Source organism: Lithobates pipiens, unplaced genomic scaffold (assembly GCF_037356315.1).
Source record: "Lithobates pipiens isolate NorthernLeopardFrog02 unplaced genomic scaffold, aLitPip1_a1.2 Scaffold_30, whole genome shotgun sequence".
Lineage (NCBI taxonomy): Eukaryota > Metazoa > Chordata > Amphibia > Anura > Ranidae > Lithobates > Lithobates pipiens.
In genome coordinates this window covers 120,871,467-120,896,910 of record NW_027507791.1, presented here as the reverse complement: position 1 = coordinate 120,896,910, position 25,444 = coordinate 120,871,467, and the positions used below count along the sequence as shown (strand labels likewise).

Genomic DNA, 25,444 nt, shown 5'->3' with positions numbered 1-25,444 from the left:
GGGGGCGAAAGTGCCCTGTATTGTAGTGGTTAATGCTCTGACAAACTGTTTTTTTTCATAATTTTCATGTGAACGTTCAAACAAAATTCTACTGGTGTATGGCCAGCTCTCTGCAGTCATTCACATTGATGACATCTATCATTATAGACCAATTAAAAGAATAGCTTTCTGTAAAGCTGAAGTTAGTCTTTAGTCTGATTTCTACCAGTTTACTGGTCATTTTGTGCACACAAAACTATGAAATAGATTTTAACATATCTTGGTTGTATTGGCCTGTCTACAGACAGTCTTTGTGGTTAATTTACTAAAGAGATATTTATTCTCTTCAAATAAAGTAAAGCTAAAAAACCGAAATAGCTAATTACAACGAGTAATGCCACGTAGACCTGGCCGGAATTTCCGATAGAAATGGTCCGATGGGAGCTTTTCATCTGATTTTTCGACCGTGTGTCTGCCCATCGGTCTTTTTCTGTTAGCATTTTCAACGGTCTTTAGATTGAGAGCCTGTTCTTAATTTTTCCAATGGAAAAACCTTTCTATTGGATTTTTCGATCGTGTGTATGCAATTCCGATACACGCAATATTCCCGACGCATGCTCGGAAACAATTCAACACATTCTTGGAAGCATTAAACTTCCCTTTTATAGTGCCGTCGAACGCGTTGTATGTCGTGATGTTAATGACCATCGGAATTTGGTGTGACCGTGTGTAGGCAAGACAGTTTGAGCGAAATTCCGTCGGAGTTCCGACGGGAAAACCATCAGAGCTTTTTCGGATGAGAATTCCAATCGTGTGTACGCGGCATAAGAGCGAAACAAAAAAAGACTATTTGCTTGCACAAGATTTCAGTGAACACATCTTCATCTTATTTACTAAGCAAAACGTTCACATTTCAAAGTGAATATTATTTTAGTAAATACACCCTTAAAAATCCATGCTGCTATTGCTTATCACTATCATAAGCTTGTGATATATAGGACTTTAATCCCCAAGTCTATAGCAGAAAGATACATTGGGGGAGATTTACTAAGACTGGCGCACACAGAATCAAGTGCAGCTGTGCTTAGAAACCAATCAGCTTCCAAATATATTGGCCAAAGCTTAACTGAATGAGCTAAAGATAGAAGCTGATTGGCTACCATGCACAGCTGCACCACATTTTGCACTTTGCAGTTATAGTTACATAGTTAGAATGGTTAACAAAAAGACACAAGTCCATCTAGCTCAACAATAGTAAATCAACCCTATGGAGTAGAGGCTGTTCACTTTAGTCTGTCCTTTAATAAATAAAACTCTCAGAATATGAGTTGTAAATGATGATCTTTGCCATGATACTGGAGATATTTAATTAAAATAGACTGCACCCATATAATAAGTAGGGGTGAACAGTGAAATGAAAAATACAATTGATTTGGCTTTTGCTAGAATTTCACCTCCAGTGGCCTCCACAACACTTTACTGAAAATGTATCAAGAATAGGTTAGCCTCATAAATAATATGATAGCATAAATAATTATGGCTGCTGGTTGGATACGTAAATCTGAGATCTTTGGTTGGGTGAAATGCATTGGTATTAAGGAGAAGTGAAGCATAACCATAATTTTGCAAAATTGTGCCACTGATTCATGTTCCTAGGCTGAGTAGATAGAGATTGCCTTCAATAGCATGTTATGTAAATAATTTGGTTTTGGGTTTTTTCATGCAGGTAAAGGTAATTCTAACAAATATGTATATATATATAAATATATATATATATATATATATATATATATATATACTATTTTTTGTTTGTTTCTTTGTTTGTTTTACCATGCCGATAAAGATAATGTTAAGAAATATTTTACACATATATGCAAATAAAATTCTCTGCGTAGGAACCAGGTTTCTTTTTTGTCAAAGCTTAATTGAACAAGCTGAAGTTTCGATGCACAGCTGCACTAGATTTTGCACTCTCCAGTTTTAGTAAATCAACCCCATATACACATACCCACTAGTAAATCACATAATACACCCACATTAACTGTTCCCTGCCTCTCTAATACATACACTGATATAATATAGGCTGTTTGATAGCAAAGTCAATATGCACTTTCGGGTTCAGCTATGTGAAATAATAAATGTGTATAGAGTAAAGGGAAATATCAAAGCTAAGCGAAAGAATTTTCACTTTACATAAATGTATTGGTTCAGCTAGAAATTAACGCAGACTCCAAGCAGGCAAAAGGATGATTAGCCAGTCAAACAGGTAGGTAAACCAACAAATCCGTGTTGTACATAACATGGATGAGTTCCTTCGTCATGAATTCTATATATAATCTTTTGCCATTCAGATAAAGACAATCTTAAGAAATATTTTACATGCTGTTCTATGTGCAAACACTGGCTAACATACTGTTGTGGTGGAATTGTTCTAGTCCTCATTTCCAGGAATCTATTTGCATACTGTGAATTTACAGCATTTGCTAAATATTAATAGCTGCTCAAATTGTTAAACAGATTAAAGATGAAGTTGTGCAATGCCCAGAACATTCTGTGCATGGTGCAAGGGTTCTTCAGTATCCTGCAGGATTCTAGAAATCCAACATGGAAGCCAATCATCTAGGATGGTAAAGATTGAGACATGAACATTATAAATTTATATTTGCTCAGAAACTCGCTAAACCAAATTATTATTTTATCTGTAATATCTGTAGTGGATCTTTAGTAGTCTTCTGTGATCCAAGTCTGGTTCTCAGTTGCAAATTCCTCTCCAAGGGTTGAAGGCCATCTCTGACATGACATGTGCAGCAGAGCAGCCTAGTACCTCAAGTGCATATCTGGCCAATTCCAGCTAGTGGGACATCCTTGATATCTAGTAGTCCATTGTAAGCATTTTAGTTACAGCCTTACCATCCTTACCCTTGTTTGCTTGGTTGGGGCAGGGATGGCCTTAAAAAAATATTAAAAATGAAAAGAATAATAACTGGTGTGAGCTATGCCATTGGAAACGATATAACTTGCTTTCCATTAATTTTTGATGCATAAAAAGAAGCACTGGGCTGCATGTGGTATGAACTGGCCCTTAAAGTGGTTGTAAACCCACATGGAAAAAAAAAAAGACCAGCAAGACAAAGGCATAATGAGCTAGTATGCATAGCATACTAGCTCATTATGTAATATTCACCTGAGATCGAAGCCCCCGCTGCGGTGCCCATACACAGCACCGGCCGGGGACATTTCTCCCCGGAGTTACTTCTGGGTATCACGGCTCCAGCGCTGTGATTGGCCAGAGCCACGATGACATCACTCAGTAACGGCACACTCGGTAACAGCACACTCACTGAAGTAAACGGCACATACTTTCCATTGCTTCAGTGCGCATGTGCCAATGATGTCGGCACATGCAGATACAGGGGATAGCTCCTAAACGATGCAGGTTTAGGATATATGTAGGGTAGCTACAGGTAACCCTTATTATAGGCTTACCTGTAGCAAAAAAAGGGGATTAAGGGTTTACAACCACTTTAAACCCTCCTATCCTTTACACTCAAGGAAACTGCTTGTGTTTGATCTGCAACTGCTGCACGTCATCAGTTATCACACCAGCCATTTGATGGTTTGACAGTTTGGTTGAAGACACAAGCAAATGTGACAGTTAGCAAACCCAGCATTCCGGGAATGTAACTTTTTTTAAATTGATGGGTTTAGTTCTGCTTTGTGATTTACTGCTGTTCGGAGGTCTGGGCTTCAACAAAATGGCAGCCTTCAGCAAGAAACAAACACTCATTTTGGTAACATAATTATTAATGTGTGTATTTTCCTTGCTAAAGAACATTATTTTTTATCAACTTGTTATAGGTAAAGTTCCACTTTAATAACAAAGCCTTTGTTTCAAGTTGTAATGAATTAGATTGAGGTGCTTTAACTGTATTTAGAGTAAGCTAACTGTAAAAGTTAAAAACTCAATTGCACCTTCAAAATACATAAAGCCAGCTTAAAATTATCTCCAAAGCATTTAATTTAAAGGATTTTCCATGTGCCCTCAAAGTCTCTTAAAGAGGCCTTCTTCCGGGTGTACAATATTGTTTAAAAAAATGTATAGCTTTGTCAAATGTCCAAGGCGGTGCCCAGCTCTTCATGCCATTTTTGACAATAGCTTTCCTATTAGTCTTGAAAATAACCAGAATGTATCAGTAGGATTTGTTCCCTATAGACCAGCCTTTCTCAACCTTTCCAACACAGAGGAACCCTTGAAATAGTTCTCCGGTCTTGAGGAACCCCTGCTAAAAATTTAAAATCTACAACTCATGATACAATAGTGTGATGGTCAGTGGGAAGAATGGTCCTTACACTTGTGGTCATTGGGAAGAATTACCTCCTTACAGATAGCTAAAAAGATCAATGGTGTCAGTGGGAACTTATCTGAAGGAACCCCTAGCAACCTTTGGAGGAACCCTGGTTGAGAATCACTGCTATAGGCTGTAGTTAAAAGGATTCACTGCTAAGTTCAGGTTTAGAAAATGATATGCAGCATTCAATGAACACCCCTTGAATTGAACTTGGACAGATTTACTCATCTCTAATGGTAATGTTTTTTAATCTAACCTAATTATTTTCAAGCACACCTGTTATGACAGACATTTGTGTGCTGCCCTTGCTACTTTACTACTCTTACTGAATGACATTTAATTTGTTACAGCAAGGTGCGTCACAAACCATTTTCAAGATATGTTTTAACAAAATAACTTATTTAACCTTTTTTTTTTGTACTTGCACCTCAATGCTGTCGATCTTCTGCAGTTTTCTGTATGCACTTCTTTAATGGTTTCATGGCATTTCTTGGGGCCACTTGTAGTCTCCATTAGAAGCTCATCTGATACTTTGACAGCACAGGAGGACAATTGGAACAGAGGGACAGAGAGTTTTCAACATATACCAGGAAACTCTTCATGGCAGGATTACCAGGTAATTTTTTTATTGAAATATTCAAAATGGTTGAAAAATGACAATAACCTGATCAAGCTTCTTAAAAAAGTTTAGCAATTGGGCTTACTTTTAAGCAATGAAAGTTTGCAGAGTTGGTGTACATCTATAGAGAGGCCAAACGATTCATTTCAGACCCTGCTCAGTTATCTTGTCCCTTAAACACAGCAATACTTAGTGGTTTCTGCAGAACTCTTATGCCCAGGTGTTCAGGGCTCCCTCGTGTGGTCAAGCAGTGCAACACCCACTGCAGAGTAGATTTCCTTTTCATGTTGCCTTTACCATTTCTGCAATACTCTCATCCCATAATATTATTAAACTTTAAAATAGACTGAGAAAATGCATACATGGAGTGAAGAAATGCATTTTCACTGTTAAAGTGTTTTTCTTATTTATTTTCTTTTTCTTTTTTCACTTAGTCAGGTGAATCTGCATTTACTCTAAACACCCAACCATCTGCTGAGGATGAAAGAAAATTAAAATGCTTTATCTGCACGTAATCATATGTTTGAAGCAAATATAAATTCAGTGATTTTAAAGATGACAATACTTATTTACTTTATCACTCAAGTATTGCACCAGTTCTATTTCCAGCATAACAAAATAAATATTTGCCATGCGTTGTGTGCATGAAATTGACCTATATGTATCTTTAATATTTTTGACAACTACATTATTATTCATTGGAATAAGAATATTATGGTACTTGGTGTAAGGATATTTCACATATGACATAGAATAAGATCCAAAAAATGAAATAACCACACTTGAAAATGTGATATACTATAATTATATACAGTATGCATATATTTTATATCCCTATATTGACTCTATAAAGGAAGACCCATTAGCGTTTGTCAGTGGGAAGAGTTGATCCCATTATACACCTGACTGAATATGTATGTGGATGTACTCATTCTCTTCACAGTGATCATTAAGTTTAGGGCTATGTAGGGGATTTTAATCTAAGAGAGTTAAAAATCTGCGATTAGATCACCTTTATGCCAGATCGTTGTGCAATTTATGACCGATTAATCACATACAATCTCACAGAGGTGAAAAAAGGCATTTCCTGCTAAAAAAAAACTCCAGACAATCGTTTGGAGAATGTGTGTGTATATATATATATATATATATATATATATATATATATATATATATATATATATATATATATATATATACGCAAATAATTGCACAGCCCATTCATTTCTATGGAAGGCATTAATTGCAAGATTTTCAGTTGAGACCATCCTCTACCCCGCCACTGACTGTAAACCAATAATACCCTGTTTCCCCTAAAATAAGACCTAGTGTGATTGTCGGTGATAGCTGCAATAAAAGCCCTACCCCCAAATAAGCCCTAGTTAAAGTCCTTGTAGGTCTTCTTTTCAGGGTAGGGCTTATTTTTGAGGAAACAGAGTAGGGCTTATTTGGGTGGTAGGGCTTATATTGCAGCCAACACCGACAATCACGCTAGGTCTTATTTTAGGGGAAACAGGGTACCTCCTACGTACAACCCTCAACATTAATATCAGAATATGTAGAATATCTGCACATTAGCCACGTCCTGCAAAAAAAAAAACTGAACTAAACAGCATCTCCTAATGCTTCACATAAAGATCCCTTCAAACCTAACCTCTAATGTTATAAACATACAAACACTGGAGACCGACAGCAGAGAAAGTCTAAATGGTCCACTGAGTCTACATTTTTTGTTTGATATATCTATGTTTATCCCAAACATCTTTCAGTAAAAGAACGATCTTATCATAAAAATGAACAGGCTGCACACTGATGCCATTACTAGTATTAATACTAGTAGTAGAGAATTTACAACAAATAGTCTTGCCTGTGCACTTTCTGCTGCAATGCATCTCAACTCAGAAAGTTCTTACAGTGTTACTAAACCCACAACAGTAAAATCAGTCTGTATATGTATGCTTGTTATACTCACTGTGGAACCTAAGGAGTTAATCCTGCACAATGTGTAAAAAAAGCTGTTTGATCCTGTCTTCTATGAGCCTCCCCTTCTTCCACTGTCCCCAATCTATCTGCTGATAAGATAGAGGCTTTGGAATCACTCTACACATGCTCAGTTTGGTATGTATTGCAAGAGAGTTTTTTCTTTTTTTCTTGAGAGGGTGCATGTGATAATTACAGGACAGCCTTGTCCAGACAGAGGGTCAGGATTCCTGCAGCCCCATAGGACAGTCAGAGTAGAATGAAAACTCCTCCTACACGCTTTAACTAGACACTGATAGTAGTCACAAGACTGCTAAATACTGCTGATGAGAAAAGGTATTTAGCCGTTTATATTTACTAAAACTGATACAGTTCCATGTTCTGTGTACTGTTGGAGACCAGATATAGTGAATGCAGGCTCATGGGTTTAGTACCACTTTAATCATGTCTCCTGTAAATGAAGGGCGTGGCGGTAGGTATGGAACCGCACACAGCCATATTGATTTAAAATAATGGTGGAAGCTTGTAGAGAGAAGAACTCTTAGCCCTTGTACACACGGTCGGAGATTCCGACGGAATGTGTCCGATCAGACTGTTTTGTCAGATATTCCGACTGTGTGTGGTCTGCATCGGACTGTTTCCATCGGAGTATCCGACAGACCAACTTTTCCAACTTGCCGGTAAAATTTTCCGACAAAATGCTCCGATCGGACATGCTCCGATCATGTGTAGAGAATTCCGATCGGACAAAGTGCCACGCATGCTCAGATCAAATTCCTACACCAAAGCTATTGGCTACTAGCGTGAACATAGTCTCGTCGTAACGAAATAACGTCGGATTTTCCGACAACTTTGTCCAACCGTGTGTATGCAACAGTTTTGGACAAAATCCGTTGGACAAAATCCAAAGGATTTGGTTGTCAGAATCTCCGACCGTGTGTACAAGGGCTAAGATTCTGCAAGAGAGGATGGCAGTTTTGGGGTGGGGCATGCAGAAAGTGAATTAAGTATAGGTGCCTATTCAATAAACTGTGATAATCCTTGCATTATCATAGTTTGCCTTTTCTCTGCACATCACTGTGATTTTTAGCCTAGTTAAGGAGCTGAATTATCATGGTGATAAACCTTGATAAGTAGCAGTGAAACATCACCGTGATGTGCAGAGAAAATGAATAGAAAATGGTTCTGGACAGCCGCTCTCCGAAAAAAGCCTTTTATTCAAAAAAACATGAAATCCAAAATGACATGTCACAGCAGAACAAGAAATCTGATGCTTTTCGCACTACACACAGTGCTTAGTCGAAGCTTCATAAACTATGACTAAGCACTGTGTGTAGTGAGAAACGCGTCAGTTTCTTCTTGCTCTGCTGTGGCATGTAATTTTGGATTTCGTGTTTTTTTAAATATAAGGCTTTTTGTGGAGTGCGGCTGTCCAGAACCATTAATTTCCATTCATTGCTATAAGCATTGCCGGCATGGCCTCTCTAACTGGGTGAAGAATATTGTTATCAGATGATCCTCCTGGGGAGGTGACACTCCCTTTCTCTATGTGCAGAGAAAAGACTGGAGAGAGGGGCGGGGTAGGCTTTTCAAGGATGCATGTAGTCTTCTGTGAGAGGAAACCTATGATCCTGATAGAACGAGTCAGAGGTTATTACTCCCACATATATGAATTACAAATAAAAACACATAGATAGACCCTTTCTCGTATTATTTGTATTATAAATAAAGCCCCTACATGGTAGAATTATAGGCAAAATGGCTTCAGTGGGGTTTTTTGTTTGTTTGTTTGTTTTTTCTAAACCTCTGCACCCATAAGACGGGATAATTCATAGGATGCAAACTTGATGCAAGGACACATGAAAGGGATTAACTAAAACTGGAGAGCGCAACATTTTCTGCAGCTCTTCCAGATTTTATTGTCAATGCTTAATTGAACAATGGGAAATTGACAAAAGTAAGGCGCTACTATGTGCTCAATAATAAATCATAAATTTGTCTGTACAGTAAAAAGTGAAAAAATACAATTAAAATTACAAAAGAATGAAAATATAAAGTTCCATCAAATCAGGATAGAAAATCCTTGAAAGAGCTCCAATCACCGTGATGGAAATGTACTAATAATCAACCATTGTTGACGTCACTTCCGGTTTGTCCTCGGCTTCAACTTCCAGTCGGCTCGGAGCGTGCGGTGTGGATTGTACTGAAGGCTGTTTGTGTTGGTGTTAACTGTAGCAACAATAAATGTAGTGTGAAATTTGTCATTTTTATAATGGTAAACCTTAATAATACATAAAAAATTCTACACTGTGATACTTTTTATCACTTTCTCCAGGTGTTTTCTGTGATACTTATGAGAGACAGTTATCTGCGGAATCAGGGTGGGTGAACCATTTCTATCACTATGACATCACCTGGTCCCAGGTTATTGTTGGAGAAGTGGGAGCCGATAATTATATGAAAGCTTGTTTTTTTATAGATGGTTGGTGAGTATGCATTTTATACACACGATTGGTGGAACACTATAAGAAGGAGTTGGTGATTAGGAACTCTTTCAAGGATTTTCTATCTTAATCTAATGGGACTATATATATATATATATATATATATATATATATATATATATATATATATATATATATATATATATATAGTATTTTTACTGTATTTTTTTACTTTTTTCTGAACAGAAAATGTTATAATTTTTTATTTATCATTTATTATTGAGCACATAGTAGCATCTTACTTTTGTCAATTTCACATTTTTTATGAGAGTGGCTATACCACTTAATGTGGCAAAGGGGGCAGCTGCATTTTCTGAATGAAAAACGTTTTTATTATTATTATTATTATTCAGGATTTATATAGCGCCAACAGTTTGCGCAGTGCTTTACAATATGAGGGCAGACAGTACACTTACAATACAAATCAATACAGGAGGGATAAGAGGGCCCTGCTCGTTAGAGCTTACAATCTGATGTCATACATCAAGGTTAATGAAAAAAATTAAATAAACAACCCCCCCCCCCCCCCCCCCCCATTTTTAAATGGGCTGACTAAATGGAATTTTTCTGCCATCACTTTTCTATGTCTCTATGTTAAAGATTTTTTTTGGCACCATAGTTATCACTTTTTTATGACTTACGGTAACTGAACAAGTTGAAGTTAGAAGCTGATGGGTTACTATACAATTGTTTTCTATGTGTCCAGATCACATTATAATGCTGCTTTGTGTTACTGTGTGTTGGGTAAAATGCAGCATATCTGCACAATGCACCTCCCGCATGCCACCACACTGTAGCGTGTTGTAATGTGCTGTAGTGCATAGAAATGATCGAAGTGTCATTTTTTGACTCTTTTTTTTAAAAGAAAAACAATTTCAACACTGAAATGCATTGTTATATTGCACAACAGCTCATACATTTTATGTATCATAAAGTGCATCTGCACATTCAGTTTGTCGCTTGCTAAATGGAATGTATTGTGCATTTTTTCTGACGCATCTGTGTACCAAAAAACAGTCATTATAAATGATAAGGAACTATGTGCTGCAAAGAGCCCAATGGGATGTTCTACGGCATCAGCAATCCTGTAGTTATACCTGATTAATATCTAAAATAGTATTTTCCTGGCTCTTTTCACAGTTTTTCACCAGAAAAGGCTATAACTAAGTCTGACTTGGTGATAAATCTATGGAACTTTTCTACACATTTATCATGATGATAAATTATTTTTGTGCTTTTCATCGTTCAATAAACGGGTCCATTCTTTTTACTTTTTCTTTACTTATCACTAAGAATTCATAGTGAAGAGAAGGAGTGAAAAATCCCCTGTTTTTTTTTTTTTTACATACTACCTGACTTATTACCATTTATTAAACACCTTACTAGGCACTTATCACTGTGATAATATTTGAAAAGTCTTATCACGACTGTTTCACCGTTATTTTCCAGTCTCCACATTACTCTGTTGGGTTGATTTACTAAAGAACCACAGGCATACCCCACTTTTAAGTAAACAATGGGGTTTAATTCACGTAGCTCAGGGAGTTAAGCTGTATTCAGTTCAATCTTCTCATGATGTGCAAGCAAAAATCCTGTTTTTTTCGTTTTTTTGTTTTTTGCACATGGGCTTTCAAAGCGCACACTGTTTCATTTTTCTATTCTAATATAGATTTGTTAAGTAAACAGCCTCTAATATGTTAGTACAACAGCCCTGTTGCACCATTAATTTATCAGAGATTTATAAAAATGACTTTAGTATTTTAGCCCTTATTCATGATACATAACATTATATTGCAGAAAGCACTGTACAGGCATACCCCACCTTTAAGTACACAATGGGGTTTATTTACTAAAGATGGAAAGTGCAAAATCAGGCTCACTTCGGCATAGAAACCAATCAGCTTCTAACCCCAGCTTGTTCAATTAAGCTTTGGTAATAAAACCTGGAAGCTCATTGGTTTCTATGCAGAAGTGAGCCTGATTTTGCACTTTCCAGCTTTAGTAAATAAACCTCATTGTGTACTTATAAGTGGGGTATGCCTGTACGAGGCAGTAGCAAATAAATACTGCTATATACATCAGATAATCTTTTCTCTTAATTGCTGACCCCTCAGATGCATGCAATATAGACACACAAGTAGCTTGAGTATTTTATTTACATAATGATCTGTAATTCATGGACATATTTAAAAGGAATAATCAACAACCTTGACTTACCAAATGATTTACCAAATCTTTTTTACACTGGATTGTTCTAAATATCCCATAGCCTTTAGAGGATATTTTTTTTTAAATCCCTTGCTCTTGTTTTTATGAAGTAAACACATGATGTGAAATCATGATTTTATTAAATAAATGGAACTCAAACTATAAAAAAAAAAAAAAAAAAAAACAAAGGTATAATAATTAGACCAGGTTATTTGTTTTATTAAAATATTCAGGTAACATTAGTACTTTAAATATGTTTTATATTAGCTTTCTATAATCCCTGCTTGCCACCAAAACTCAAGAGCCAGTAGGGAAGAGAATATTTGTGGGAGATAACACTGAGATCCTGATGTTTTTATTTCATGTGATACTTTTTCATACCTCTGTATCTATCTATCCATAGATTGTAAGCTCTCAGGAGCAGAGCCCTGCCTGTATTCGATGGATTGCAACTGTACTGTCTACCTTAATTTTGTAACGCGTTGTGCAAACTCTTGGCATTATATAAATCTTGTATAATATTAATGAATAATATTAATAATTATTATTATTATTATATGTTTCTACTGATCTGTATACCTAAAGCTAAAGCTGATTATTCCTGCATGGTTTTTAAAGCACATGATCTAATCTTAGCTTGAAATTACGTCTTCAAAGCTACAAACTGCCTAAAATTAGCCTAAATAAATATTTTCCATACATCTTGAGCACATTAATAAGTCACTGTGGCTCAAGCTACAGATAATCTCTTTAATTGCAGGAAAATGGCATTATATTTAGTGACACATCACTTGTGGGAAAGATCTTCAAACCGAATACAAACCTTTTAAGCAAAAGGTCCATTGGTTAAATAAATAAATCCACATAAACTGCCCACGTTTTGATGTAAATTTCCTGCTGTCATCAACAGGGGCCAGCCTCTTTAAACAAACATTTCTCTCAGATGAAAAATTACATTTTATGTCTCCTTTCTTCTTTTTTTTTTGAGCAGTTCATTCTGTGAAAGACAGACAGAAAAACAACAAAAATGCTATTAAAAAAATGTATGTTCATTCACAAATATAAAAAGCCTACAACATAAAACTAATACCATGTTTAAAGTCTTTTTTTTTTAGCAATTTGTCTTATTTTATTGTTTATTTCTTTCTCTGTTTACTTTTTATTTATTTTATTTGCCTATTTTGTAAATGTTCTTTGAAAGGAAAATAACATTAAGCAGCTGATTTCCTACAGGCAAAGTTTGTTCTCTTGAAACACCCTATCACATTAATGATGATTAACAAACAAAAAAAAACAAAAAAAAGAGAAAAACAGAAAAAGCTGAACAGGTCCTTTTATTTTGTAGTTTTGTAGACCTTTAGTATTTGATACCCTACCATGTATAGAGAACTAATGACGATTTTATGCACCTTACAGGGAAAAACAACGAATAAACCTATGTTAAAGAGGATTCTTTAAAAGGAAAAAAATAAAAATAAAAATAAATAAACAGCTGATTACCTACATGTAAAGTTTGTTCACTTGAAACATCATATCACATTAATGATAATTAAAAAAAAAAGAGAGAAAAACAGAAAAAGCTGAACAGGTTCTTTTATTTTGCAGTTTTGTAGACCTTTAGTATTTGATACCCTACCATGTATAGAGAACTGATGACAATTGTATGCACCTTACCAGGGAAAAACAACAAACAAGTCCTATGTCAAAGAGGATTCTTCGAAAATAAAAAATAAAAATAAAAAAAGAAACAGCTGTTTACCTACAGGCAAAGTTTGTTCACTTGAAACTCACAATCATATTATGATGAATAACCCAAAAAAATGTGGTGATTCAAGCAAATGTGGTTTTGAAGGGCTTGTTGACCTTTAGAAGCTGATACCCTACAATGTATTGAGAACTAATTAAAATTCTATACACTGTATAAAGAAATATACTATTTATTTTGTCCTAAGATGTTTCCCAGTACTATAAAAATAAGTCTTCTAAAAAAAAAATCACTTTCTCAGCAGATAAGATTGCAGCAAATGAGGTTTTGGAATTGGGTAGAACTTTGAATATCATTCTGGAGTGATGATCGTTATTCTTGTAATTTATAGAGGATGTGTAGAGGATCAGACATTGTGATACATTGTAGCTGATCTTGCTATCAGAACTTTTGGATGGGATAGACTTTGCAGTGAGTATAGTGAATAGTTTTCAGAAAGTCCTCTTTCTGGGGATGTCAGTGTTGTTGGAAGCTGCTCAGTACATGTGGTCTGATGAAGGCCAGCAGCTCAGATCTAATGACTACAATAGTGAAGGCTCTGGAGGTCTGAGCTGTGTGGAGAACACAAGCAACACTGGGGAGTTTCTGAAAGGTGTCCTCCAAGTTTATCGGCCTCACTCCTACAGCTATTCAGCCGGAGGGTATCTCCCATGCTGTGCCTATGGGAAAAATCCCTGCTCAATGGGCACCTACTGGCTGTATGTTTCTATATTTCTAAGCTTTTCTCTTTTACACAAATGTAAAGGGCCAGAGGGGAGGGGGGAGTGATTGGTATTAGATTTACCCATGGCCTGTCTTTGTTCTGCAGAGTTTACACTGTGTTATCAGTGTCTAATAAGAGGGAATGGCAGGGGTGAAGAAATCATTGTGGCAGCAATAAACAGCACAGAGATGGGGGGGGGGGGCAGGACAAGCTGGATGGAGCACATCAGCCACTGCAACATGTGATCCCCCCAATACACTGATACCTGCAGGAGGCAAGGGGGACACCGACCATACTAGAGTACACATATTATGGGTATAGATCAAGGCCTGTATTAGATAATATCATAAAAATAATTATATAGAAATATAAAGATATATATATATATATATATATATATATATATATATATATATATATATATATATATATATATATATATATATAAAGAGAGAGAGAAGGATAGATGTGATGATGATGATTACTATTATTATCATATAAATTATCATCAGCTTCATTGTTTTTGTTATCATCAGTATTATTATTATTATTAATAATAATAATATCATATAAATTATCATCAGCTTCATTGTTTTTGTTATCATCAGTATTATTGTTATTATTATTATTATTATTATTAATAATAATAATAATAATAATAATACAAATAGTAACAAAAACAATAAAGCTGATGATAATTTATTTAATATTATTATTATTATTATTATTAATAATAATAATAATAATAATAATAATAATAATAAAAATAGTAACAATAATACTGATGATAACAAAAACAATAAAGCTGATGATAATTTATTTGACATTATTATTAGTATTATTATTATTATTAATAATAAAAATAGTGACAATAATACTGATGATAACAAAAACAATAACGCTGATGATAATTTATTTGATATTATTATTAATAATAATAAAAATAGTAACAATAATACTGATGATAACAAAAACAATAAAGCTGATGATAATTTAATTTAATAATAATATCATATAAATTATCATCAGCTTTATTGTTTTTGTTATCATCGGTTTATTGTTACTATTTTTATTATTAATAATATCATATAAATTAACATCAGCTTCATTGTTTTTGTTTTCACCAGTATTATTATTATTATTATTATTTTTACTATTAATAATAATAATAATAATAATATCATATAAATTATCATCAGGTTTATTGTTTTTGTTATCATTGGTATTGTTATTACTATTATTATTATTATCACTTTTCTGTACCTTCATAGATAGAGGTGCAAGTGGAACATCAGCTATTTGTGTGTAGTAACATGGTGATTATGGTGATATAACTGTTTAAGAATGTATATATGGAGGCTGGGTTATTAAAGTATACATTTTAAAATCAAAATGTCCAATCACGTTTGGGGATTTTTTTTTTTAATTACCCAAACCTGATTGGATATTTGAACACTTTTTAGGTTTAATATATATAATAAACATGTGCATGTGTTTCTTCTCTTTATTAGGAATATTTTTGTGTTTATATACTGTATATAGATAGATATATAGATATACAGTATACAAACACAAAAATATTCATAATAACAGAAGAAACACTCATATATGTGTATATACAATATATATAGTTCATGTAGTAGTAAAATGTACATAAACATATGTGAGGGTTTCTTATATAAAATACTGATATAGGTTGTAAGTGTGATTTTATTCTATATTTGGAATGACTGTTATTAGTGTGTATATACTGTATATACTATACATAGTAAGTGTATAGTAGAAGGTGAGAGCTCCAGGAAGGAACATATTATACAATGTGTTGCTCTCATCACATCAAGGAACCCCAACACCCCCAATGGGATGAAGCCCCTTGGTGTGACATCACTCTGCACACACGTCATATTATGGAGGAGTCACTATAATACCAATGATGAGGATGCCGCTATGTGGGTTCTTGTGCAGTGGGTGTGTGTGGGGGGCGGGAGGATATCCTGATTAGCAGCCAATCACACGCCATCCTTCAGGAAATCATCCCTGGTTGCCCGGGGTTACTGGCTCCGTCTGGGGTTGCACTGGGATAAAGCCCCTCCTTTCCCGCAGGTTGGAGGTCGTGGTATGACCCCTCCACCACCTCCCATGAACGATCATAGAGAGGCGGCGCCCTCCTCCACCCCCATAGACACACCGCACACTATATAATACAATCATCCGATATCACTATCGGCCCGTCTATAGAAGGCAGGTCTGATCAGCGCACACACCTTACTATACAGACATGGAGATCCGGTTTATGTCTGTAGATAACAGAAGACGACGATCTACCAGCACACAGGATCGGACAATGTGTAGGTGAAAGGCCAATCTCATTGGGCCGCGAATCGTTAATTTCCAATGATCTGGACGTGCGATCTCCTCCAGTGATAAGTGATGGATCCCCAATATTCTGTGCAGATAGCGATCACCCCACACACTGCTTGTGTGCTGGGACAGGTGTGACCCCCGAATGAGGCACACTCCAATCTACACCCCATGGGTAATGTACCCCCATATATACTATACTAATATATATATAATATACCTCCCTCCCATGTATACCTCCCTCCCTTGTATACCTCCCTTCCTCTGTATACCTCCCTCCCTTGTATACCTCCCTCCCATGTATACCTCCCTCCCTCTGTATACCTCCCTCCCTTGTATACCTCCCTCCCCTGTATACCTCCCTCCCTTGTATACCTCCCTCCCTTGTATACCTCCCTCCCTTGTAAACCTCCCTTCCCTGTATACCTCCCTCCCTGCTGTATACCTCCCTCCCATGTATACCTCCCTCCCTTGTATACCTCCCTCCCCTGTATACCTCCCTCCCTTGTATACCACCCTCCCCTGTATACCTCCCTCCCATGTATACCTCCCTCCCTTGTATACCTCCCTTCCTCTGTATACCTCCCTCCCCTGTATGCCTCCCTCCCTTGTATACCTCCCTCCCCTGTAAACCTCCCTCCCCTGTATAACTCCCACCCCGGTATATCGCCCTCCCCTGTATACTGCCCTCCCCTGTATACCTCCCTCCCTTGTATACCTCCCTCTCCTGTATACCCCCCTCTAGAGCTGCACAATTAATCGTTAAAAAGCGCAATCTGGATTCATCCCCCCGGCGATCTCTTCTGCTGAGAGTAGGCGATTCTTTAGAACTTGAAACATGTAATTTTAGCAGAGACCCTAGGGAATAAAATGGCAATTGCTGCAATATTTTATGTCACGCTGTATTTGCCCAGCAGTCTTTCACATGCAATTTTTGGGGAAAAAATACACTTCAATAAATAAAAAAAAAGAAACTGTAAAGTTAGCACAATTTTTTTTTTGTTTTAATGTGAAACATGATGTTACGCCGCGAGAATCGTGAGAGAATCCTGATCTATCTTCTAAGCAAAAAAATCATGATTCTCATTTTAGCCAGAATCGTGCAGCTCTACCTGCCTCCCTTGTATACCCCCCTCCCTTTATACCTCCCTCCCTTGTATATACCCCCTCCCTTTTATACCTATCTCCCCTGTATACCGCCCTCCCTGGTATATTGCCCTCTCCTGTATACTGCCCTCCCCTGTATATCGCCCTCCCTTGTATACCTCCCTCTCCAGTATACCGCCTTCCTCTGTATACCTCCCTCCCCTTTATACTTTCCTCCCCTGTATACCTCCCACCCCGGTATATCGCCCTTTCCTGTATACTGCCCTCCCCTGTATATCACCCTCTCCTGTATACTGCCCTCCCCTGTATATCACCCTCTTCTGTATACTGCCCTCTACTGTATACTGCCCTCCACTGTATACTGCCCTCCCCTGTATATCGCCCTCTCCTGTATACAGCCCTCCCCTGTATATCGCCCTCCCCTGTATATCTGTATATCGCCCTCTCCTGTATACTGCCCTCCTTTGTATACCTCCCTCCCCTGTATACCTCCCTCCCTTGTATACCTCCCTCCCCTGTATACCTCCCTCCCTTGTATACCTCCCTCCCTTGACCTCCCTCCCCTGTATACCACCCTCCCTTGTATACCTCCCTCCCCTGTATACCTCCCTCCCTTGTATACTGCCCTCCCCAGTATACCGCCTTCCTCTGTATACCTCCCTCCCCTGTCCCTGTATACTTTCCTCCCCTGTATACCGCCCTCTCCTGTATACTGCCCTCTCCTGTATACTGCCCTCTCCTGTATACCGTCCTCGTCTGTAAACCACCCTCTCCTGTATATCGCCCTCTCCTGTATACCACCCTCTCCTGTATATCGCCATCTCCTGTATACCTCCCTCCTCTGTATATCTCCCTCTCCTGTATACCTCCCTCCCTTGTATACCTCCCTCCCCTGTATACCTATCTCCCCTGTATACCTATCTCCCCTGTATACCACCCTCCTTGGTATATTGCCCTCTCCTGTATACTGCCCTCCCCTGTATATCGCCCTCCCTTCTATACCTCCCTCTCCAGTATACCGCCTTCCTCTGTATACCTCCCTCCCCTGTATACTTTCCTCCCCTGTATACCTCCCACCCCGGTATATCGCCCTTTCCTGTATACTGCCCTCCCCTGTATATCACCCTCTCCTGTATACTGCCCTCCCCTGTATATCACCCTCTCCTGTATATTGCCCTCTACTGTATACTGCCCTCCCCTGTATATCGCCCTCTCCTGTATACTGCCCTCCCCTGTATATCGCCCTCTCCTGTATACTGCCCTCCTTTGTATACCTCCCTCCCCTGTATACCACCCTCCCTTGTATACCTCCCTCCCCTGTATACCACCCTCCCTTGTATACCTCCCTCCCCTGTATACCTCCCTCCCTTGTATACCTCCCTCCCTTGTATACCTCCCTCCCCAGTATACCGCCTTCCTCTGTATACCTCCTTCCCCTGTATACCGCCCTCCCCGGTATATTGCCCTCTCCTGTATACTGCCCTCTCCTGTATATCGCCCTCTCCTGTATACCGTCCTCGCCTGTATACCACCCTCTCCTGTATATCGCCCTCTCCTGTATACCTCCCTCCTCTGTATATCACCCTCTCCTGTGTACCTCCCCCCCCCTGTATACCTCCCTCCCTTGTTTACCTCCCTCCCCTCTGTACCTCCCTCCCCAGTATACCGCCTTCCTCTGTATACCTCCCTCCCCTGTATACTTTCCTCCCCTGTATACCGCCCTTGTGTACCTCCCTCTCCAGTATACAGCCTTCCTCTGTATACCTCCCTCCCCTGTATACTTTTCTCCCCTATATACCGCCCTCCCCAGTATATCACCCTCTCCTGTATACTGCCCTCTCCTGTATATCGTCCTCTCCTGTATACCTCCCTCCTCTGTATATCACCCCTTGTGTACCAGTATACAGCCTTCCTCTGTATACCTCCCTCCCCTGTATGCCTCCCTCCCCTGTATATCTCCCTCCCCTGTATATCGCCCTATCCTGTACACCGTCCTCCCTTGTATGCCACCCTCTCCTGTATATCACCCTCTCTTGTATACCTCCCTCTTCTGTATATCGCCCTCTCCTGTATACCGCCGGCTACAGAGGACACATCGCACCATCCCTCTGTCTGAACATCTATGGACAAACATACAATCATGAGAGGGTTGGGGGGGAAATAGACCTGGCGCTATACCATATAACACTACAAATCTGTGCGTGAGAACTCTATTATGTATAATTTTCAGCGTGCTGGCAATTAAATAAAAACCATAGACTAAAAGTCATAAAATAGGAAATGCTCAACCAAATATTACTATTAATGTTACTAAAGTGCAAGTGATAACCCTGTGCATGAACACTTTATAATTTTCAGCATGCTGGTAATTAAATAAAATGACAGACGTCATCTGCTGATGACGTCTGTATGACGAAACGCGTAGGGCGTGGCCAAGCGACGTACACCTCTAGCACACACCAGGAAGCTGAGCGGGACTTTCAAAACAGTCTTAAAGCTGTAACACAACCGCATTTTGAAAACTCTGCTTTTGTAAGTAGTTTTAATCTTTTCTGAATAAAAATGTGTTTTAAACGTTATCACACTATGGATATGCCTCTCTTTTAATATACATAACGTGGCACACTATACTCACGGAGAAACGAGGGATCCCCAGCATTGTATCTGAAGCAAGCCAGAGAGCGACACAATAGCTAATATTGTGAAGGCTGATCCACCCCGGATGGGGTCCTTTTTCCGGTGAGAGCATAATATAGAAGTGACCACTGAACACGGGAAATAATTTTGGAAATTTCGGAAATTATCACTTCCCCCCTCCTTCACGCACGGAAGATTCCATCACTCACCAGAGACTTTTTTATTCTTATTTTTATATTTTTGTATTTTTTACATTTTTATTTTTATTTTATTTTTATGGTCGGTTTTACTTGCACTGCACATGTCTCCACTTTTATCTTTATTTATAGCAGTGTGTCAGTTATCACAAAATCATTTCTAATTATATTTTGCATGACAGTTTGTGTAAAACACCTTATAAACAAAATATAGTCACCAGACACCTTTTAGTGGTTTAAAGACAACATATTTTATTATTTTTTTTCACGTATGATACAAACAGGTATTGGCACATGTATATGCACTGGCACTAGCACTTTAGCAGCATATTGTCTGAGACACTTTTGGATGAATAATTTTTCACTTTAATGTTTTCTCTATGAATTTTATTTAATTACCAGCACGCTGAAAATTATAAAGTGTTCATGCACAGGGTTATCACTTGCACTTTAGTAACATTAATAGTAATATTTGGTTGAGCATTTCCTATTTTATGACTTTTAGTCTATGATTTTTATTTAATTGCCAGCACGCTGAAAATTATACATAATAGAGTTCTCACGCACAGATTTGTAGTGTTATATGGTATAGCGCCAGGTCTATTTCCCCCCCCCCCCCCCCCAACCCTCTCAGTATCTTTCCACCCGTTCGGGTGGAAATAAATAGAGGCTGCTCTTACCCAGTTTTTTACATTTACACTTTTATATTCATATTTTTATCTTTTATATTGATTGGCCCATAGCGCAATCTAACCCCCTCCTTAAACATACAATCATCCCTTACTAAATAGCAACTGCATTCAAAACAAAAAACATTGTCATCTGCAAATCAGTGTACCCCAATGTCCGAGGAGAGGACATGTCTCCATACCAGGGGGGATTTACTACAACTAGAGCCCAGAGAGCCTGGCACAGTTGTGCATAGCAACCAATCAGCTTCTACCTGTCATTGTCAAAGTCATTGGCAATCTAGATCCATAGCTCCCAACTATCCCTGATTTCGAGGGACTGTCCCTGATTTGGAACAAAGTCCCTCTGTCCCTCTTTCCCCCTCATTAGTCCCTCATTTTGGTCTGATCTATATACTTGTTTAAAAAACTTTTTTTCTTTCAAAAAGTTTCCCAGTGCTAAACGATTTTGTACAGGTCAAAAGGTCACCAATGTAAAAAGCCTGTAATCTAAGAAGCTCCTGTAATTTTTTTAGCTTCAGGTGTTTTGCTTCAGGTGACAGAACGCTCAGGTGTGAACAGGGGCCATTTAAATTAATGGGATTCTGCTTGTTTAGGCGTTTTGGAACATTCAACCGTTATGTTCGTGCTTTGAAATGAAAGACACCTAAGATAGCTTGAAGCTCAAAAACGCCAGAGGAGAAAAAATCAATGATTCTCTATGAAGATGATTCACATCTCCATGCCATATCGCCTGAATCTCAAACAAGTTCGGGAGCTTTTTTTGTCGCACAAACCAGACAGATGTGGGCATTTTTGGCGCATTTCTATTCTCATTGTCGCCCAACGAATCGCGATAAAATTTTGGTTAAAAATGATCTATCTATCTATCTATCAGTATTTATCTATCTATCTATCTATCTATCTAGGGATGGCCTTGCGGTTCACGGCGAATTTTGCTTGTTCGCGATTCGCCAAACTGGCGGACTTCTGGCGCTGTTCGCACGGCGGACATATGCGTTTACATTGTGAAAGAACTTGACCCATGATGACATATCCATCATGGGGTACAGGACAGCCAATTGAGACATTACAGCACATGGACAATTGGACATTCCCCCACCTTATAAATAGACTTGATCTGGTGGCCATTTTACATTTTACAAGGATTCAGGGAATATTAACAAAGTGTTGAATTGTTCATGACTCAGTGATGTTCCTAGTTACTGGTCTGAATTCTAGTAACCATTAATTGATGCCACCACATACAGTATATAGGGAGTGGGCACAAAAAGACAGAAGTTCAAACTTTTTTTTTTCAGTTAAGTACGTATTGGCTTGTTTTTAATTTATTTACTTTATTAAAGATATTAGCCTGATTGTTTGGTTGAACTTGTGTTAAAGTCCAATATAAATATAACATATTTGTGTCCCTGTACTTGTACACATCTTCGAGCTGGACCCAAAAAAATAGACGGACCCAGTCACATGATCAGATTGTGGCAGAGCACCACATATGCTGTAGGAACTGAACTATGGTCTAAGGTTATCAGTGGTGTACCCCAAGGTTCAGTGCTGGGACCCTTACTTGTTAATATCTTTATAAATGATATAGGTTCTGGGATTAAATGTAAGATTTCTGTCCTTGCAGAAGACACAAAGCTATGCAGTGGAATAACGTCTCCAATTTACAAGCCGACCTCAATGCTCTGTCTAATTGGGCAACTATATGGCAAATGAGGTTTAATGCTGATAAATGTAAAGTTATGCACTTGGGGGCTAAGAATATGCATGCATCATACATACTAGGAGGAGTACAACTGGGGGAATCAATGGTGGAGAAGGATCTGGGGGTTTTGGTAGATCAATGCCAAGCTGCAGTTTCCAAAGTGAGCAAAGTCCTTTCTTGTAGTAGCTTCCCTGGTGGTATTCCCGAGTCTGACTCGGGGTAAGATTTAAATACCATAAGCGGTATTCCCGAGCCAGACTCGGGACCGCATCGCTGGATCCATGGATGGGTTTACTTACCTTGTCCCCTGGATCCAGCGATGTCCCCCCACTGTGATCTGCGAGCCGTCCTCTGCTCGATCTGTCACATCACCAGGCTCCGTTCCCTGCGAGCGTTGCGACGCACGGGGACGGAGTTCGCCGTCAAATTCAAAAAGTAAAATACACAGTATAGATTCAGTATACTGTAATCTTACAGATTACAGTATTGTATCAAATACCGTATTTATCAGCGTATAACACGCACTTTTTTCCCCTTAAAATCAGGGGAAAATCACGGGTGCGTGTTATACGTCGATCCTCCGCAATTTCTGGGCTCTGGGCAGCTTTCAGCCGCCTTCGGCCCTTCTCGTGGCTTTCGCCCGCCTTCAGCCCTTCTCAGAAGGGCCAAGAGTGGCCGAAAGCCGGCGAGTACAGCCCGAAGGCGGGCAAAAGCCACAGAGTACGGCCGAAGGCGGGCAAAAGCCGCCAAGTACGGCCGAAGGCAGGCAAAAGCCGCCGAGTACGGCCGAAGGCGGTGGAAAGCCGCTGAGTATGGCCGAAGGCGGCCAAAAGCCGCCGAGTATGGCCGAAGGCGGCTAAAAGCCGCTGAGTATGGCCGAAGGCAGCCAAAGGCCGCCGAGTATGGCCAAAAGCCTCCGAGTACGGCCGAAGGTGGCTTAAAGCCACCGAGTATGGCTGAAGGCAGATAGAGCATTTTTTTAGTGGTATTTAATCACCACTGGGTTGTTGTTTTTTTGCTAAACAAACAAAAAATGGTGAAAAAGTTTGAATAAAAATAACTTTTTTAAGTTTTTGTTATAACATTTTGCATTTTGCATTTGCTTTACTGATAGGTGGCACTAATGGGCACTGATAGGTGGCACCAGGGCCGTCTTTAAGGCAGGGCAAAAGGGGCAGCTGTTGTGGGACCCAAAGCAGCTACCTCATACTTGCCAACTATCCCAGTTTCAATTCTCTTGTCCCTTGTTTTAGTCCTGTGCTGTGTCCCGATATCTCAGTGTGAAGTGCTGGTACTAATGCTGCCCACCTCTCCCCTGTTATTGTGTACAGATGACTCAACTGCAGACTCTGTATTTACATGTAAATAACCGGCATTCATATGTAAATAGCGGCAGTATTACCAAGTACACAGCTGCGGCCTGGCGGCATTGATATGTAAATAAAGGTGGCATTCATATGTGTATCATGCTCCATTGCAGTGAGGAGATGATGTGCTGTAACCTCTAGCAACCAATCAGTGAGCAGTATTACTGTACAGTAATCTCTAGCAACCAATTAACAAGCAGAAATAATTTGCTGTAACCTCTAGCAACTAATCAGTGAGCTGTAATGTGTGCAGTAACCTCTAGCAACCAGTCATTAAGCAGTAATGATATGCTGTAACCTCTGGCAACCAATCGCAATTTCTGCCTGATCTGATACAGTAAACTGCTTTTAAGTCTAGCTGCTATTTATTATATGTCTCAGAGCAGGTGGAGAAAGAAATTGCATGGGGGGTCCCCAATAAAAATTTTGCCCGGGGTCCAATCAATATTAAAGATGGTCCTTGGTGGCACTGATGAGGAAGCACTGATGGGCAGCATTGATGGAGACCGATGGGGCTGCACTGATAATCAGTTCACTGGTGATGAGTGCCCTGATTATCTGTGTACGTGTTTCCTGTCAGGATTGCCAGTTACCAGCTCTCCTCACGCTGTGTCCCACTAGAGAGATTTCCCTGTGTGTGAGGAAAGTACTCCCCGATAACCAGCAAGTCTGTTTACACTGTGATCAGCTGTGATTGGACACAGCTGATCACATGGTAAAGGGCAGCAGTGATTGTCTCTTTACCATGATCTGAGATTGGCTGTGTCCAAAAGACAGAGCAATCACAGAGCTCGTCAGATGCATTCCCCAGGGAGCGTGTGAGGGCTGTGGTTCCAGGAGGACGTCTTTGACTGCCCTACCAGAACAACAGAGCCACACTGAATCCATCAAGTGGTTAAATCTATAACCCTTGGGTGCCTTTTTTATTTGGACCCACAAAATTTACTGTTGTTTTATACTCTAGAACAGGGGTCTCCAATCTTTCTAAACAAAGGGCCATTTCACTGTCCTTTAAACTTTAGGGGGGCCAGACTGTGGCCAGTGTGAGTAGAAAATGCCCCAATATTAGTGGGAGTAAACGATGCCCCATCATTGGTATTAGTGGAAGGAACAATGCCCCATCATTGCTGTTAGTGTAAGGAAGTGTGTCCCATCATTGGTGTCAACACAAGGAATAGTTCTGTGTATCAGTGGGAGAAATAGTGCCCTAGGGGCTGGACATAGTCATGCAAAGAGCTACATCTGACTCGTGGGCCACAGTTTGGTGACCA

General features: G+C 39.0%; 1 long non-coding RNA gene across 2 annotated transcripts in view; it reads right to left on the bottom strand.

The window, feature by feature from the left end:
• LOC143943189 (uncharacterized) overlaps positions 1-25,444 on the bottom strand; it is a 75,183-nt gene that overhangs the window by 3,583 nt on the left and 46,156 nt on the right. For both annotated transcript variants that reach the window (XR_013264890.1, XR_013264889.1), the window contains one exon: positions 11,649-12,636. This is a non-coding gene — a long non-coding RNA (uncharacterized LOC143943189). The remainder of the gene's footprint in view (positions 1-11,648; positions 12,637-25,444) is intronic.